This window comes from Cebus imitator, unplaced genomic scaffold (assembly GCF_001604975.1).
Source record: "Cebus imitator isolate Cc_AM_T3 unplaced genomic scaffold, Cebus_imitator-1.0 Scaffold68, whole genome shotgun sequence".
Lineage (NCBI taxonomy): Eukaryota > Metazoa > Chordata > Mammalia > Primates > Cebidae > Cebus > Cebus imitator.
Window position 1 is genome coordinate 4350769 of NW_016107383.1, and position 20110 is coordinate 4370878.

The 20110-nt window shown below is 37.9% G+C and overlaps 1 protein-coding gene across 2 annotated transcripts in view; it reads right to left on the bottom strand.

The window, feature by feature from the left end:
- The window catches only part of SAMD12 (sterile alpha motif domain containing 12), a 479717-nt gene that overhangs the window by 129141 nt on the left and 330466 nt on the right, over window positions 1–20110 (bottom strand). The window lies entirely within an intron of this gene.

Consider the following 20110-nt stretch of genomic DNA (forward strand, 5'->3'; position numbering starts at 1 on the left):
GCATGGTTTTAAGTACCGGATATTGGGAAATGTGAAACTCTTCAGACACACGTTTTACTGAAGTTAAATAAAAGATTTCAGTTTAGAGGCACAGACACATGTACCTCAGAAGAAAATCTATTAGTGAGTCAATATCTATGTTTACAGGCTGGCTTTTTACTCACGCTACTGCCCTAAATGTCACTGGAAGATAGGGAGAGAAAAAACTCAAAAAAGACATTGCTGCCAGCTTCTAGAACGTTAAGACTTCCAAGGTGAAGGCAGAGCAATTACAGAAGAAAGACTCCAGCAAACATGAAAGGAACCTATGTGGAAATACAATGGAAGAACTGTGTATATAAGTGCTCTGAAGATGCTGAATAATCACTCCTGCTCACATATAGGCAGCACCAGAGATGTGGACAGCAATTGGCCCTGCCTGTCGGGCAGGGGAGATGGAAATGGTGCTCTCAGTAAAGTGCTGACAGTAAATAAACAGTCCTTAAAAAGCTTCCACAAACTGAAAATGCACCCAGTGCTCCTCTCCTTAGCTATGAGGTGATGGTTTTCATCATATAATTTGAGATTTCCTTTACTTCATGAAAGCATAGTCGTATTCCATTGCAACTGAAATAGTACAACATTCTGTTGTTTCTAAACGTAAGTTTTAGGTTTATTTTAGGTCTCACGTCCAACTTTCTTACTCTATTTCTTAACAACAGTTGGAAACATCAACATAATCTTCTAGTTAACTCTCTAAAGATAAGGCAATGGTTCCTGGGTAACCATCCCTGTAGCTTTTGTTCTATTGGCATCTTTACAGCCTTCTGATGTGTCTATGTGGTACAAATATACGTCCTCCTCCATCTCTCTTCATCCTTCCCAAGTCCCACTAAAGGATATTCTCAAATCCTGGACTGCTAGCCATCTTTCACAAATTTTTTTGCACTAAAGAATGTTCTCATATTCCACTTTAATGACATGAATAATCATGTACTGGAGTAGTCTTTTCGATTTTAAAGCCAAAAAGGGAAGACAAAATTGTTTTTATAGAAAACATTCTGCAAGCTCTGGTAACCTGTTACAAAGTCTTTGGGATACTCAGAGCTGACTGTTCTCTAAAGCTGGCTGGGAAAACTACTAGAGGGAAAATAATATTGCTGCCATATGCACAAGAGTGAAATGGGTGAAGGTGGAATGCCAGGGGAAGAAAGGACAGAAGTAAATGTGCTAGAGTGAGGATGGAAGTCTCTGGGAATGGGACTTGGCATCTGCATTGTCTTATACATGCTCTCAGAGGCAAGGCACACCAAAGTTTACATATCCCTCAGTGGTTCCTACCTGGCTGGAGAACTGATGGACAAGAAAGTGACAATGACATTTTGTGGACCTGACAGCATAGCAAGCTGAGAACCTAAGCTGAGACATGATTGTCCTTTATAGAAAGGAAAAGATCACTGAGAGAGCAAGGTGAATTCAGCAAGCACCTTCTCAAGACCTTTATCTACTCTGCTGCTACTCTGTTGTCACTGTGAGTTCTCTTATCCTGCGAAGGACAGGGCTCAGGTAACGTGCTCAGGTACTTCCAATGGTGATTTCCTGAGGGAGTGGAACAGCACTGCAAAGTGGCATTTTCATAATGAGAACATCCTGAATTCAGTTATCTCAGCACTATCATCATTACTAAGTTTGCTAAGTATTCCCAACTCTCCTTAGGACTTGTACATCTTCAAAACACCCACGACTGGCTAATTGATTAAATTGATTAGGATTTGGCCAGACAGCTCCAGGCGGGTAATTGGTAAAGCATTATCTCAAAGAGGATTCATCTTTAATGATGGGCATTTGACATCTTTAGGTTTTCTGAGATATTAAATATATTTTCACTAGACATCCGTTGAAGCCATATGGCAATTGTGAATATGTAGAGCAAATGAGGCATAATGGAGCATTATTTATTTATTTATTTTAGGATGGCAAGACATACTGTTGAGGGCATTTTTTACAAGTTGAGGCTGGAAATTCAGGAGTTTGGACAGTAGAGAAAACATTTTTTATGTATTGATTCAGGATGAATGGAGGTGACTATAAGGACAGACACAATCTAAAATGCAGAAAGGAAAGTGATCCAGAACCAATTATCCTTATTCCAAGAGGAATATCAAAGAGGTAAGATAAAATAGTTTATTGGTTGTGTGTCCTTCCTGTTTTCACCAAATAAATCAGTTGGAACTAGATTCTGTCTCTTTGAATCATTCAGTCCCTCATTTTAATACTAATTTAGAATCTAGTGTGACAAATAATATGGATCAGAGTTATAGTAGGCTCACGGATACTTAAGTGGTCCATGAATGGGCATCAAAAGAACCTGTGATTCTCTTAAAGTATGTATAAAATCTATATATAGGAATTTTTCTGAAGGGAGGGTTTACAGATTTAATGAAACTAAAAGTCTCATGACTGATAAAAAGTTTAAGAAAAAAAGGTTAAGAATCCTAGGGCTGCATATTCAAGACTGTATGACATTATACAATATAAGACAATAAGGTACATGGATATCATCTTTTATTAGTTCATTTTCTCACTGCTATAAAGACATACCTGAGACTGGGTAATTTATAAAGAAAAGAGTTTTAATTGACTCACAGTTCCAAAAAGCTGGGGAAGCCTCAGGAAACTTACAATCATAGCAGAAGGGAAAGATGCATGTCTTACATGGTGGCAGGCAAGAGAGAGTGGTGAGTGAAGGGAAAAGAGCCCCTTATAAAGCCATTAGATCTCGTGAGAACTCACTCACTATCATGAGAACAGTATAAGGTATATTGTCCCCATGATCCAGTCACCTCCCACCAGGTATCTCCCTTGACACATGAGGATTAAAATTCAAGATGAAATTTGGATGGGGACACAAAGCCAAACCATATCACGTATCATGCCTGTCAGAATGGCTATTACTAAAAAGACAAAAGATAAGTATTGGTAAGAATGTGGAGAAAGGAAAACCCTTGCATACTGCTGGTGTTAGTACAACCAGTATGGAAAATGGTATGGAAATTCCTTAAAAACTAAAGTAGAATTACCATATAATCTAGCAATCCAACTTCTGGGCATATATTCAAAGGATATTAAATCAGTACTGTATGTTGAAGAGATATTTGAATTTCCATGTTCATTGCAGCATTATTCACAAAAGTGAAGATATAGAGTCAAACTAAGTGTTGGTCAGTGGAGAAACGAATAAAGAAAAGGTAGTATATATACACAATGCAATATTATTTGGCTTTAAAAAAAGGAGAAAATCCTGTCATTTGCAATAATGTGGATGAACCTGGAGGACATTGCATTAAGTAAAATAAGCCAGCCACAGAGAGACAAATACTACATGAGCTCTCTCATTTGTGGAATTAAAAAAACTGAAACTCATAGAAGTAGAGAGTAAAAAGGTTACAGTTACCAGAGGCTAGGGGGTGAAGGGGTTAAGGAGATATTGGTCAAATGATGCAAAATTTAACAGGAGAAATAAATCTAGGAGATCCATTTTACAACATAACTAAGTTAATAACAATATATTATATCCTTAGGAACTGGTAAGAAAGTATATTTTAAGCATTCTAGCTACAAAAATGGTAACTGTGAGATAATACATGTTAGCTTGACTTAGCCGTTCTACTATGTATACATATATCAAAATATCATTCTGTAAATAACATATACATTTTGTATTTGTCAATTCAAAAGTCAAAACCCATAGAGCTCCATATTGAAGACCATAAAACGTCATATCAGGTAAGATACTAGGGTACATGAGTAATTGACTCTTCCCTCCTCTACCTCAACATTTTTAAAAGGCATATATATATATATATATATACCCTATTCAGATTGAAGAAGGTAGGTTACTAGACTTCATTAACACCCAAGAATTTCTCAAGTCTTAATGATGCCATGATTTTCAGAAAATAATTTTACTATCTGCAAGATCAAAATTTATCCTAAAGAAATAAAACCAAGAGTAGAGGATAATAAAAGATATTTTAAAAAGATTATCTGAGAAGCCCAAAATGTATGGTTCCTACCATTGTCAAGCTGGGGTACATCATTTCATCAGCTCAACACAAAGACATCACTTCAATAGCATGTGGACAGAGTGGGTTTGCTAGAAAAGATGAGATGAGGAGAAGAAAATTTTTGGTTCCTACTCACCTGGCTCTTGAGTCAAATATTCTCACTGATTTGGCTTTTTAGCACATATTTTCACCTTATTTTTATTAATGAGTTTGGAAACCTTTATTATGTCATACAATTTGCCAGCATTTCCCATCTACTGTGTGTGTGTGTGTGTGTGTATGTGTGTATTTAAAGATAAAAGGCCTATAGTTTAAAAGAATCAAATTTCTCTATAAGGTTTGCTATAGAGAAATCCTACAGGCTGGGCATTGTGGCTCATGCCTGTAATCCCACCACTTTGGGAGGATGAGGCTGGTGGATCACCTGAGGTCAGGAATTTGAGATCCACCTGGCCAAGATGGCAAAACGCTATCTCTACTAAAAATATAAAAATTAGCTGGGTGTGATGGTGGGCATCTGTAATCTGAGCTATTTGGGAGGCTAAGGCAGGAGAATAGCTTGAACCCAGGAGACAGAGGTTGCAGTGAGCTGAGATCACCCCACTGTACTCCAGCCTGGGCAACAGAACAAGTCTTCATCTCAAAACAAAACAAAACAAAATTTACAGCATCTCTCCTCTCCTTCCAACCCCTAACCAAATTAACTAATTAACTGATTATTCTGGCATTTCCCTCCATATCTCTAAATGATTGCTACTTCCCACTATGAAGGCAGAGGATTTAACTTTCCTCCCTCCACTTCTACCTCACATGTTCTCCTTCCCATCCCACACTTTCATCTCCATACAGTAATTTTCATTAAATCAATATTTAGTGTTTACTCTTCAGTGTTGACTATTTAAATGCTATCTAAGGCTGAGAATGAAGTAAACTACCAACATAATTCCTTTCCTGCATGACTATTGTTTTTCTGGGAAGCAATGACAATCTCGTTCTTTAATTTGTTTGGTTTCTAAATACTTATCACCAACCTAGCTCCATATTTTATACCAGCTGTCTAAATTCTCTCTCAACATATTCCATAATTCAGGGCCTGATGTGGTGGCTCATACTTGTAATCCAAGCACTTTTGGAGATTAAGGCAGGCAGATCACCTGAGGTAGGGAGTTCAAGACCAGCTTGGCCAATACGACAAAACCCCATCTCTACAAAAAATACAAAAACTAGCTAGGTGTGGTGGAACATTCCTATAATACTAGTTACTTGGGATGCTAAGGCATGACAATCATTTGAACCTGGGAGGCAGAGATTGCAGTGAGCCGAAATCATGCCACTGCACTACAGCTTAAGCAAAAGAGCCAGACTCTGCCTCAAAAAAAAATTTTTTTCCACCATAATACAGGTATTCTGTCAATTTTATCTTCCTGGAAAAATCTCTCCTGGAGCCTTGCTCTCAGATATGACTGGTGAATCCCATTCTCAGGGACTTTATTTTACCTTCTTTAGGATAAATCTTCAGCCACCAACCAGGGTGTGAGCGTGGTAGTCTCCTAAATATAAGGAGTAAAAGAAAGGATCTAGGGATCTGATTGTTTCTCAAGCTTTCCAATAATCCTTTATTTTAGCTCAGATGTCATTATCTTGCTAATGTATGAACCATGGATCCATCACCTTCCAGCTATCCAAATTTTTATACTGTTATCCTTCCTATTATTTTCCATAACTTGGTGAATTTATGCCTTTAACATTTCTCCTTGCTGCTGAGCTCTCTCTCTCTCCTCTCTCTCTCTCTCTTTCTCTCTCCCTCTCTCCCTCCCTCCTTCTCTCTCTCTCTCTCTCTCTCTGTGTGTGTGTGTGTGTGTGTGTGTGTGTTTGTGTGTGTGTGTGTGTTTAAGTAGGGAGCAAATGTAGAAGTGTGCATTCGACCTGTTTTCACTGTTTTTGAGAGTTTTAGAAATCAATATCACAGAGTCCTAGGCAAATATTTTAAGCAGACATTTTTATCAACAGCTATTTATAAGACAATAACCAACATATGCTTATTTGTAACTTATATGTGAAGAAAATGAGGCCCATTCTGCCTCAAGTAAGTCATCTGCCAGATTGATGTATATATTAAACACCTTATGTCCAGGTCCCCTTTTTACTTAACCTTTCTAATTTTAGGCTTCCATAGAGCATTGCCTTCCTAATAGTCTATGGCTGCTTTCAGGTTCCAAATACTTGAGAATTGCCTCAGTTAATCAATACCTTCTGTCATGCTCTATTACAGCTGATCAATATGGACAAGGATGCAATGAGGTGGAAGCAAGATGTTTTATTCAATCAAGTTTTTGGTCTCTTTTATTGACCCCAATACTTTGGTAGTATTTACAAAACTTCTATATTCCTCTCATCTAAATTGTTTTATTTCAGTTAGCAAGAATTATTTGCATAAAACACCTGCCCACCCCCTCCTTCCTAGTTGCAGATGGAATCCATCTTTGTGTACAGATCTGGATCCAAGACTCATCTCCATCCCATGTGTGCAACCCTGGCTGGGTAAATCACCTCTACTATAGGTGTATCTCATCTGTGCAATGGGAGTTGTTAGGCTTGCAAACTGGGGTCAGCAGATATACTTAGTGGCTGCCACAATACATTTTATTTTTTGAATGTGATTTCTTTTAATGATGATGGAAGAGGAGAAAATAAGCTAAAGGTTTCAGCAGTAATCATTACTTCCTATTATAAAACCATGGCCAGGCTGCTTCACAATTCCCATGAGCTGTCTGCTCCCTAAATGTATTTCAGGTTTCTTGAACAATAACTAGAGGTACTTTCATATCCCATTTAGTACTAACATTTTTGAGTTTATGGACATTGCAAATAACATTAGCCAAAATACCCCAGAAACTTGGGAGTGGAGGAGTAGACTAGCTATATAATCACCCAGAATCAGAAGGAAAATGTTATAAAATAGAATGATCTTTCTTACCTTATATATGTTTGCGTATTTTCCTTTGATCAATGCCTAAGAAGCTGAATCCTCTTTCTATATATTTCCATTTCCTGAATAGACTTTAGTACCAGCAATATCATTACCATCCTGTTTCTTTTCTCCTCTCTCACTCTGTATGTTTGTTATATTTAGAATGTACATTTGCCATAGGGTATGATGGTCTTGAGTTTTCAGCCTTCTCTTCTAAATGTTTATTTGGATTATACTTTTGCTTTACACATAGGATATTGAATGAAAACATTCCTCATTTTTATTTAGGCTTTTTGGCGGGAGTTGGGGAGTCACAGAACACACTGTGTGCTTACTTTTAGTATTTCCAGTGCTTGGATATTAAAAGAAAAATTAATGACATGGTTGTAAGTTTTCAGTGATCTCCTCTGCACATCGATGACCACATTCTAGATCATTCATTTTATCTTATAATCCAAAAGACAACAACGCATATATCCTAAATCACAGTGAGAAAGAATGCAAATGAACAGAGAAAAAACAAGCATAAAGAAGAAATAAGATAAAATGTTTATACTATGAGAATGCCAAGGGGTTAATGCATCATTTGAATATAATTATTGGGTAAGTTAGGGTCACAGAAGTTCCAAGTTTAAACCAAATGGAGCACAGGGAAGTTATCACATCTCTTCTTACAGAATTCATTGTTGGAATTCTACAAACTGCTTGAATGTATAGAAAGAATGTGAGGCTAAGAGGGGGTGTATTAGTCCATTCTCATGCTGCTAATAAAGACATACCTGACACTGAGTAATCTAGAAAGGAAAGAGATTTAATTGACTTATAGTTCAGCATGTCTGGGGAGGCCTCAGGAAACTTATAATCATGGTAGACAGGGAAGCAAACATGTCCTTCTTCACATGGTGGCAGGAGAGAGAAGTGCTGAACAAAAGCCCCATATAAAACCATCAGCTCTCATGAGAACTCACTCACTATCATGAGAATAGCATAGGCGTAACTGCCCCATGATTAAATTACCTCGCACAAGGTCCCTCCCATGGTATGCAGGAATTATGGGAACTACAGTTCAAGATGAGATTTGGATGAGGACACAGCCAAACCATATCATTCCATCCTTGGCACCTCCAAAATCTCATGTCCTCGCATTTGAAAACACAAACATATCCTTTCAACAGTCATCCAAGGTCTTAACTCATTTCAGTGTTAACTCAAAAGTCCAAGTCCAAACTCTTATCTGAGATAAGGCAAATCCCTTCTACCTATGAGCCTGAAAACTCAAAAGCAAGTTCGTTACTTCTTAGATACAATGGGGGTACAGACATTAGGTACATACACTGTCTAAATGGGAGAAATTGGCCAAAACAAAGGGCCTACAGGCCCCATCCAAGTCTGAAATCCAATAGGGCAGTCATTAAACCTCAAAGTTACAAAATGATCTCCTACGACTCCATGTATCACAGACAGGTAACACTGATGCAAGAGGTGGAACCCAAAACCCTGGGCAACCCCGCCCCCGGGGCTTTGCAAAGCAAAACACCCCCCCCGGCTGCTTTCATGGGCTGGCATTGAGTGCCTGTGGCTTTTTCAGGCTCACAGTGCAAGCTGTCAGTTGATCTACCATTCTGGGTTCTGTAGGACAGTGGCCCTCTTCTTATAGCTCCACTAGGCAGTGCCCCAGTGGGGACTCTGTGTGGGGGCTGCAATCCCATTGCCCTGGCAGAGGTTCTATATGAGGTCTCTGCCCCTGTAGCAAACTTCGGCCTGGACATCCATATATCCTCTGAAATATGGCAGAAGTTCCCAAACCTCAATTCGTGATCTCTCTGTACCCATAAGGCTCAAAATGATGTAGAAGCTGCCAAGGCTTGGGGCTTAAATCCTCTGAAGCAACAACCTGAGCTGTACCCTTTAGCCATGGCTGGAGTAGTTGGATAGCAGGGCACCAAGTTCTGAGGCTGCACACAGCAGGAGGGCCCAGAGCCTAGCCTAGCAAACCATTTTTCACTTCTATGCCTCTGGGCTTGAGGCCTTGATGGGAGAGGCTCGTTGCAGTGAAGGTCTTTGACTTACCCTGGAGACATTTTCCCCAGTGTCTGGGTTATTAACATTTGGTGCCTTGTTACTTATACAAAAATCTGCAGCTGGCCTGAATTTCTCCCCAGAAAAATGGGGTTTTCTTTTCTATTGCATCATCTGGCTGCAGATTTTCCAAAAATTTATGCTCTGCTTCCGTTTGAGTAATTTGCTGCTTAGAAATTTCTTCTTCCAGATACCCTAAATAATCTCTCTCAAGTTCAAAGTTCCACAGATCTCTAGGGCAGATGCAAAATGTTACCAGTCACTTTACACAGCAAGTGTCACTTTAACTCCAGTTCCCAACAAGTTCCTTATCTCCATCTGAGACCACCGCAGACTGGAATTCATTGTCCATATCATTTTTAGTATTTTGGTTAAAGCCATTTGACAAGTCTCTAGGAAGTTCCAAACTTTCTCACATCTTCCTGTCTCCTAAGCCCTCCCCAACTCCAGGAAGGTCCAAATGTTCGCACACTTTCTTGTCTTCTTCTGAGTCCTCCAAATTGATCGAATCTCTTCCTATTACCCATATCCACATTTTTGGGTATCCTTGTAGCAGCACCCTATTCTACCAGTACCAATTTACTGTATTAGTCTGTTCTCATGCTGTTAATAAAGACATACCCGAGTCTGGGTTGTTTATAAAGAAAAGAGGTGTAATTGACTCACAGTTCGGTATGGGTAGGAAGACCTCTGGAAACTTACAGTTATGGCAGAAGGGGAAGCAAACACGTCCTTCTTCACACAGTGGCAGCAAGAAGAAGTGCTGCACAAAAGTTCCTTATAAAACCATCAACTCTCGTGAGAACTCAGTCACTATTATGAGAACAGCATGAGGGTAATCACTCCCATGACTAAATTACATCCCACTGCATCCTTTCTATGGCACATGGGGATTATGGGAGCAACAATTCAAGATGAGATTTGGGTGGGGACATAGCCAAACCATATCAGGGAGTGAAACAAAAATAATTTTTGAAGATCTCTCATATGTCATCTGTGTAATAGCAGCTTTTATATAAGTTTCTCCAATGAATTTTATTTAAGAGAAAGATCCACAGTGACAGACTGGACAAAGTAGCCGGTTAAACAGCTTAAGAGATAGACGAGGGTACAGCTCAGGGTTCAGGAGACCCTCCCAGGGTGGTCCCATGGCAAACTCTGAGACAGTGGATAAGGATTGTTGTGGAACAGACTGTCAATACATGGCCTTAAAGGAAGAAGGGGATTGATCCAATCCAGTGAACATTCTGAACCCCAGCAACAATGAGCTGTATTAGTCAGTATAGGCACACAGATGGGAAACTAGAGGACCTGCCTCAAGGAATGAGTCCTATGGAAACAAGTACAGTCCTCAGGTAGGAAGAGTTGTCTCCAAAAGATCATGATAAAAGTAAAACAAGCAAAGCCTGGATCCTGACACTAAGAGTAGCTGTGATAATTCCAGTGTCTACTTTGTGCCCATCATTGTGTGGTACTCTGCATAAGCTATTGCATTTCATAACAACCAATATTAGTTAATATTTATTTGGTGCTCACTAAATCCCAGGCCGACATCATTTTGTTTAATTTTCACTCCCCTAGTATGGGGCAGGTATTACATTTTCTGCTTTACAGATGAGAAAGTGGCTCAGGGAAGAAATTTGTAAATGATCAAATTGAGCATATAGTTAAGAGTGTTGCATGACATGGACCTATGATTTCATTATAAGTGAAAATGTGGACGCAGAAGAATGTAAAGAAAAATAAAATAGGAGAATTTGGCCTCAGACCAAATAAGCACAAATGGACAATACTTAAATCATTACTCAGTAAGGTTTCCTGCATATGGCTTTGGCAGTTTTCTAGAAATGATGCCTTTGACAGAGAAACAGGACAGCATGTCAAGGAAGAATGTGTACTCCATCCACATTCATAATGATGTTTTGTTTTATACATTGTGAAATGTCAGACAATACAAAATGTAGAGTGTAGAGTCTAATAATAATAATAAATGCCTGTGTGTCTATTATCAGCTTAGCATACAGAAAACTGCATATGAGCCATTCCCTAACTCCATCCCCTGCCTGTGCTCTCCTCAGATGTTGTAACCAAGGTTTTGAATTTTGTGTTAGTAATTTACTTTTCTTTATAATTTACATATATTTCCAAATATACATTAAATGTTCCTATTTGTAAACTTTATATAAACTGCATATAAATGGAATGTTACTGCATATGTATTCTGTGATTAGCTTTTGCTCCATAGTATTCATCTACGTGGACATAGACATAGATATGGTCCATTTGCTTTCCTGCTGTATAGGAAGCCATTACATAAAGACATAAAAATTTATTTATCTATTCTAAGTGAAAAGATAATTGGGTGATTTCCAGTTTACTGCTATGAAAATCAAATTTGCTATGAATATTCTTGTGCATGTCTCCTGGTATACAAGTTATCCTCTATCCCATGTTTCTGCAGGTTAGTTAGAACCTCCAAAATTACATTGATATTGTGCTCTGTTGTAATAGCAAGCATCCTTGTTTTGTTCCTAATTTTGAAGGGGCTTTTAAAAATAGTTCACCATTGAGAGTGATGTTTGCTGTGTTTATTATAGACATACATTATCAGGTTAAGGAAGTTTCAATCTATTCATAGTTTTGCTAAAAACGGATCATGAATGGTTGTAGAACTTTATTAAATAAATTTTTTATATTCATTGAGATGACACAGCTTTTCTCCCTTAGTAAGTTAATATGATAAATTATATTACGAATTTTCTAGTTTCGTTTTCAGGGATAACCACAAAATTATGCTCTATCATTAAAAAAAAAACATTTTTAGGATGGTTTCCCAATGTTCTGTTTACCTGTTAATGTTCTAAGTATTTAAATAATATGTAATTTTATTTTCTTACACTGTTTGTGTTTAGTTTTGGATCCAAGGTTACTACTACCCTTGTAAGATAAGTTTGGGAAAATTCCCTCTTTTTCTATTATATAAAATAATTTATGTGTTTTGGAATGGAATATTTGATAAAACTCACTCACATGCAAAGTCTACTTTAAAAAATAATTTCAACTTTTTAGTGTGCAGGTTTGTTACATAGGTGTATTATGTGATATTGAGGTTTGAGATACAAATGATCTCATCACCCAAGTAGTGAGCATAGTATCCAATAGCTAATTTTTTGCCTTTGACCCCATCCCTCTCTCTCCCCTCTAGTAATCCCCAGTGTCCATTGCAGCCATTTCTATGTTCATGAGTACCCAGTGTTTAGCTCCCACTTGGAAGTGAGAGCATGTGATATCTGGTTCTGTTCTTGCATTAATTTGCTTAGGATAATGACCTCTAGCTACATCTATGTTGCTGCAAAGGACATGATTTCATCCTTCTTAATGGTTTCATAGTGTTCCATGGTATATATGTAACACATTTTCTTCATCTAATCCACTGTTGATGGGCACCTAGCTTGATGTCATGTCTTCACTACTGTAAATAGTGCTGTGATAAACATATGAGTGCATGTGTATACAAAATGGATTCTTTAAAATTTGTTGAAACTTTCTTTATGCTCTAAAACATGATTATTTTTTATAAAATTTATATATCCCCCTCAAAGAAATAACTACTCTCCAGTTGTTGGACTAGAGTTCCACATAAGGCCATATAATCTTCACTGGATTGTTCTGGATTTCTATATCCTACTAAAAATAAAAAAATTCTACTATACTGTAGAATTGTACATTTCTGTACACATTGTAATTCTGTTAATTTGCCTTAAATATTTGGAGCTATTTGATTCAGTACACATAAATTCAACATTACAGTTTCCTGAAGAATGTGAACTTTGAAGAAAATGCAATACATTTATTTTTCTTCAGTATACTATTTGTTGTCTTTAATTCTTTCTTTTGATATTATATTAAGGAAGGTTCTTTATTTGCTGGAATACAAAATTTCTATCTTTTACTTTCAACCATTTTGTGTGTCTCATAAACAACATTTGGCTGGATTTTGTCTGATGGTATATATGTGGGTTAATACTGTTTGACAACTTTTATCTTTTAATGGGAGAGGATAAAGCAGTTGGATTGATTTTATTGACTGAAATATCTGGATTTGTTTTTATAACTTTGTTTTGTAATATTTGTTTCATTTTTCTATATTTATTCTATTGCCATCTTTCTTTCTTGACTTCTTTTGAGACAGAGTTTTGCTTTGTCAACCATGCTGGAGTGCAGTGGTGTGATCTTGGCTCACTGAAACTTCTGCCTGTCAGATTCAAGTGAGTCACCTGCCTCAAACTCCCAATTAACTGGAATTACAGGTGTGTGAGAGCATGCCCAGCTAATTTTATACTTTTAGTAGACAGAGGGTTTTGCCATGTTGGCCAGGCTGGTCTTGAACTCCTGACCTCAGGTGATCCACTCACCTCGTCCTCCCAAAGTGCTGAGATTACAGGTGTGAGCCACCACACCTTGATTCTTTCATGACCTCCTGAGCATTGTTTCTGAAGTCTCTCTCTCTCTCCAGTTTTTTCCGCAAAGCTGAGAAATTAGACTACACATACTCTCCTCACCTGGAACCATGAAAAACAAGCATTCTGTGTTTTGTTTTGTTTTCCTAATTCATCTACTATATGTCACCCTTTGGACTACTAGCTTTCTGGCTTTTTGTGTAGGATATCTGATTCAATCTGCTATTCCGCTCACCAACCAGGCCTTACTTGGCTCATCTCTCTCCAAAATGGTACATGGTTCAAGTTTAAAAACCTCCGCCACAGAATTCTAGTTCCAGTGTTTGTTATCTCTGTGAAGTGCAGATTTATGGATCCTTCTTTACTTGACTGTTCTATCTATCTGCCTATCTATCATTCATCTATATTTTATTATCATAATCATTTTATCCATGGTCTAGTATATTTGAGTGCATACAGGAAGGGTTTTCTGTAAACATCTGGTCATTCATCTTGCTAGAAACAGAAGACTATACTTTGGTTTTGATGCAATTATTTCCTTATGTAGTTTTAACAGGTTTATGCAGGCCTGGGACAAAGATGAAAAAGTAATATATTTGATTTGTATGTCTACTGAGTTAAAAAAAAAAAGAAAAATTCTATTCTCAAATGATATTATTTAGGAATCAGGGAAACAAAAGGAATTAATACTAAAAAATACTGTCTATTATGTATATAGTTTTCATATACTGATTTTATTTAATCCTTATAATAACTCCATGAAATAGTTATTACTATCACTATTTCATAGATGAGGTACCTGAGACTACATGCTGAGGTTATTACATTGCCCATCTAATTCCATAGTCCGTTCTAAATTAGGCTGTCTTTCACCAGATAGAGAGCTCTGAGTAATTATTTTCAGAGCTGGGAAAAACAATCCTGGTTAGTCGTTCATGGTAATTTCCACAGCAAACAATTCAGTTATTTACCCAGCACTGGTTAGAATTCTGCTAATTGGTAGCACACATTCTGTTAGCAAACATGGTATTTATTGACTCCAGAAAGCGTCCAGATTGTGGGAAAACATAAGTAGTGATAACACAAATGCTTTCAAAGCAAGCCTTTGTTTGGGTTCTAGTGGAAAGCAATTTTTTAATTAATTGTCATTTTTACTTTTGACCAAATATCTCAGATTTAACACTCTTTAAACCTGTGAGAGTAATGAAGCCTTTCATAAAAATCCCCTGATGTTGGTTCACATAGTAAATCTCATGAAGTTCACTTATTTGTGCAAGAGCCCATGTAGCCATGCAGGCTAAGCCTAAACTGTTATTGAAGGTCACCACCTTGCCAATTCTCATGAATAACCCAAGAGTGCCATGGATAAGCTAGCCTTATTTTACCACTGTGCTTTAACACTCACAAAGGGTTAAGAAAAAGGCTCTCTTTCCTTCTCTTTCTACACATCCTCCTTTCTCCAGCTGAAAGTAAATGTTTAAAGTGGATTCAAGAGAGCTTCAGCATCAGGGCAGCCTAGAGAACAAACCATAACCATGGACACAGGCCAGTGTTCATTGATCATTGACTATCTGGTGCTGTTAAGTGCTCACCAGTACCACGCAACCATTGCTGCTCAAAACCAGGCAACATACTTAGAGCCAGCTCACTCTCAAGACATGTAAGGAGGAGTCAGATTTTGCATGACTAAAATTAAAGGGTCAGTGAACAAACTAAGTTGGGTAAGTTTTCTATTTTGAGGCTTCATACATGATCAAGGAGACCAAAATGGCAGTACAAAGTAAAGGGAAGTAAAGGTGCATTGTTCCCATTATATGCAGCCATGTGTATTTGCAAAGTGACTCATAAAAGATATTGTCATACCTGACATTATAAAAGGCTCTAAATCCTTCTTTGTGTAAGGTTTGCCCCAAAATACAGTTTAGAGAAAAAAGTATTAGCATGCTTTCCCAGTGGGATTTCCTAGCTCTCTGATTAAAAATCAAATGGGTGTGTTTACATAATCTGGGCATTCATGAAAAAAAATTACACAATTCAGTGTAATTTTCCCCAAAGGAGTTAAAGTTGAATAGAAACCAACTGCACATCTGGGTCTGGAGCTGCTTCAGCCTCTGATGCAAAAATGAAGATGAATTCCAAGTGGTCAAAAAGCTCAGTTGCTCACCCCTGACAATTTTTCCCTTTGCTAGAATAGAAAGCATAACGATTGTTTTTCTGAAATGTAAATTACAATCAGCTGGTGCTTAGTTCTGTTATTTTAGAAAACTTTCTACTGGTCGGAAAAATAGTCTTTTATTATTAATTGAATACACATGAAAACAAATACCTTAACACCTTCCCATGCTTTTTACTGGAATGGAAATCTAGATCAAACTTGGGTGTGCCTGGGTGTCTTTTAATATGAGATAATGATCAGATATCACCATCTTCTCATTAATGTTTGCAATCAACATTAAGAAGACACGGTTACGTGAGAAGTGACGCAAATACTGCATCTCTTAACACATTATTTGAAACACTCATTTTTGGCCCACGTTTGAATTATTCTGTGAACTGTAGCCAGGATACAGCTGTCACTTACAGAACTGAAATTGTGAATTTGCTCACCACTTCCTTGTTTCGACATTGTGGTGTGCATTGTCAGTGCTTTATATGCATGAGAGGAAATAAGTGAGAAGTCTATTTCATGTTATAATCTGGACATGCATATTTGATGCATTGTTGCTGATTTACACACAGCACAATCTTGTTTCTCATGCATCTGAGATTTCAATGTTTCTTTTCAGGGCAAATTATGGGAGATGGACAGCCTGACCCTGTGGGGTTCACTTTACCAAAGAGGTAGTTGGTGGAGCAGATTACTTGAGTTCAGACAACACACAAAAGCACAAGGACACACATGCCCCATGTTGGCAAGTTTCTTGGTCTGTAAATGATTCCCTTCTAAAGAATACTACTTAGATATACAGAGTTGACCACTGCACGTTCTTTCCACTTATACATAGGACTGACCATTGTGTCCTTTTGGTGGTGGTGATGAGTGGCCAATTTGAAGACAAAGCCCAATAAACGCTTTTAGGCTTTGTTCTACTGCAATTACTCAGATAAAACAATAACAGCAGCCATAACATTTTCTTTAGCTGAACAAGGAATTGCAAAAGCAAACCCCAGTGTAAATGATAGCACAACGTCCTTGTTCCTAGTCAAAATATTCTTTTTAGTCCAGTTGTTATTGTGTCACAGTAAATACAAAACATTCCCTTAGTGCCATTTTGTTGCCAAGCAATTTGGAGAGGAGCACAGTCACTCAAAGTGCACTGAACTTATCTGCAATCAGCTGCTTTGACCACTCTGTGCTACGTGGGCAGGAATAAGCTTGAGTGTGAAATAGAATCAAGGACAAAATCATTATCATTGATACCTCCAGAGTGACTCTATTAATAGAAATATGATAAAGGTGGACTGAATGTTGCTAATAGTATTTAGTGAGCCATTAAATACTATCATACATGACACATGATGGTCCAGAGCCATGACTCCGGATGATCAAACTTAGGAGAAATAAAACAAAAGCATGCCACCTTCCAAAAGCAAGCTCCAAGCAGCAGCAAAAGGGAAGGAGAAAAGCATTCTTCAGAAATGATAAATTGGTTTGAGCCTAGCTTCCAGGGAACACACATAGATGGAAATGATTTTCTCATTAGGCAACTGAGACTTATCTCAACTGTATTACTATATATACACTGGGCCTCAAGCACTTTGGTGGGGGAGGTTCTCTAGAAGTAAGAGTTCTTAATAATTGCAGGCAATGTCAGCCACCTGCACAGTATCTCCATGCTTTCAGTTTAAGTGGCCAGAGTGAATTCTGCATCCTCATGCAGAAACAGCAAGGATGTCCTTGTTTGTCCCATATTAATGATGATATCCTACTCATAGTCTTAGTAGAATCTTAAGTTTATGTGGACACTTTATATTGTTAAAACTCATTCACATATTATCTGAATTCAATTTCAGAAAGAGCTAGTTGCACTAGCAAGGAAAATATCATCATTTCTCTTTGAGAAATATAGAAACCGAGGCACACATTTTCCTAATGTCAAAAAATTGTTATTCTGGAATTGAAAGGATCCTCAGATAACTCATTTTGGCCTTCAATTTCACAGATTAGGAAACAGAAAATGAGAAAGATCCCATGATGAGTGGTAAGAAGGAAAGAACTGAGATGCCATGAAGACTAGAACCCAGTGCTCTTTGAATTGTATCATTGCATGTGTCTAGAGGGGAGGAGGGTCCCCTTTCCTTGGATGGCTTTTCCCCGTACAGTGGCTCTGAGGGCCTGGAATGCAGATGCTGTGAGACAGGGGCTGTTTCCATCTGGCTCAGCCCTGACTTGTCATCTAACACAGGGCTGACTCCAGAACAGGTATACAATCAATATTTGGTGAATGAATGGATGACTTTTAATAGATACTAGTCATTTTTACAAATAGATCTGCTGACATTTGGCATAAAGTGACAATCTCTAGACCAGAAGAAGTGAGAATGTGTCATCCACATGCCAGTCTTCTCTTTAAGTTGCATGATAAATCCAGAAGTTGCTCAAAATTTGCTTTGGTGTGGGCGTGGAGAACAGTTCTAAACCAGGCCCTGAGACAAGCTGGTAGAGTGCTGAGTAGCCTCAGTCATGGTCACGTTAAATGCAGGTCCTCTACCAAGTATGATTCCAGCAATGGTTAAAAGCCCTTCCCCAGTTTCTAATCTAACATGTCCTTTACCCTTTCCAAAATTTGCTCACTTACTTTCTTTACATTAAGGTCTCTCATTCTTACTAGTGGGTCATTTCAAACTCTACCTCTGCTTCCACCAGCCAGAGATAGAAAACCAAGATTACAGGCAGGCGCTGTATCCTTCAGGTGTTTTCTGCAGAAATGAGCTCAAAAACCACTGAAGACAGACATTAACAACCTCTGTTTTAGGGCAAATAATTTGGAGAAGAGGGTAAGCAAGTGGAGCTAAATGATGATGGTAATAGTTTCATTTGCCTCAATGACAGTTCATCAGGTCCTTTCACTTCCATTTTCTCATCTGACCATCATGACCTTATGGTGTAAGTAAAAAATGATTATTTCACTTTTTTTACTTTCTTCAGAGGGGATATCCGGGTTTGGAGCAGCTATGCCATATATCTAAGGTCAAACATCTAAGAGGAACTTTGAACTCAGGTCTTCTAACTGCAAGTCCCTTGTTTTTGCTATTTTGCCAAGGACCTGGGGCTCAAGATAGGTAAAGGCTTTCTTCTTCTCGTCACTCCTGTATAGGCTGGTGTTGGTTGTTTGCTGAGCAGGTTGAAAGCTGAGCTCCAGCACCTGCCTATTCCTTCTACAGACCAGAGAAACAGTAGTTTCTGTGTAAACCCTACCTTTTGGTCTCCTGCAATTTATTTCTCTTGCTTTTCAAACACAATATTTTGCTTTAAGCTTCAAGAAACTGTTGAAGTTTAAATTGCAATTAACCTCAGTAACAGCAGTGAGTGCTGTTACTGTAGGGAAGCTGAGGGGGGTGGTTACTCTTTATGAAATGAGAATGAACCTCAAATGTGATCAGAATTCACTTAAACTGGACAGGAATCAGGATCAAGATGCTTAAGTTGACACTATCCAGTTATTCAGACTGGAAATGCAAGAAAGACACACAGGTTTTAAAGCAACTCTGGCTGTTTTTATCACAGAGACTGTTTTTATTGGTATCCTGCAATCTTTTCATTTTATTTTTACATCAGCCATATTACATGTATGTGTGACACACACACAAGTGTATACATGTCTGTGTGTGTGTATATGTATACATATGTATTTATTTTTTTCTTTTATCATTTAATCCCAAATTAGACATTGGTAGAATGAGCTTTACAATTGCTTTCATGGATTAAATACAGAAATAAGAAAAATTCCAATGCCCCTAGACATGCCATAAATAAAATCTAGTTCTAAGTATAGCTGCATGTGGAATTTCACATGATCTCAATATTTGACCAGTACTCACAGAGGAAAATACACAGTACTTCTCTGGTACTTTGCTTTTAAAGGAAATATTATTTTTTGACAAAACCAAGATACTGCCTTCCAGACTCATTTAGATCTTATTTTTCATGTATTAATGTCACCTTTTGGTCATATTCATCAATCAATGAATATGATCTAAACCTCCACTATGATGTCAGAACAATTAGGCATGCATGGGATATAAAACCCAAAGTAAGAGATTCTTATTTTCTGAGCACTCATGAGCTAGTTTTATAAGGGAGTACATAGTTTGAATATTCCATTCCTTGCTGCCATGCCCAAAGAGACACGACTAATCCAGCACAGCATTTTTCCCACAAACTCTGTAAGTGGCCTTGTAATCCTCCTCTAATTGGCCATTCCCAATCTGAATTGGCATGTCAGATGAAGCCCACTAACCATACCTGAACCAATTTGCAAGATAAAGCTAAAGACAAGAGAACAAGCAAGTGCTGAACTCCAGGGAAGGGAGATCCATCCTGGGCTCTGGTG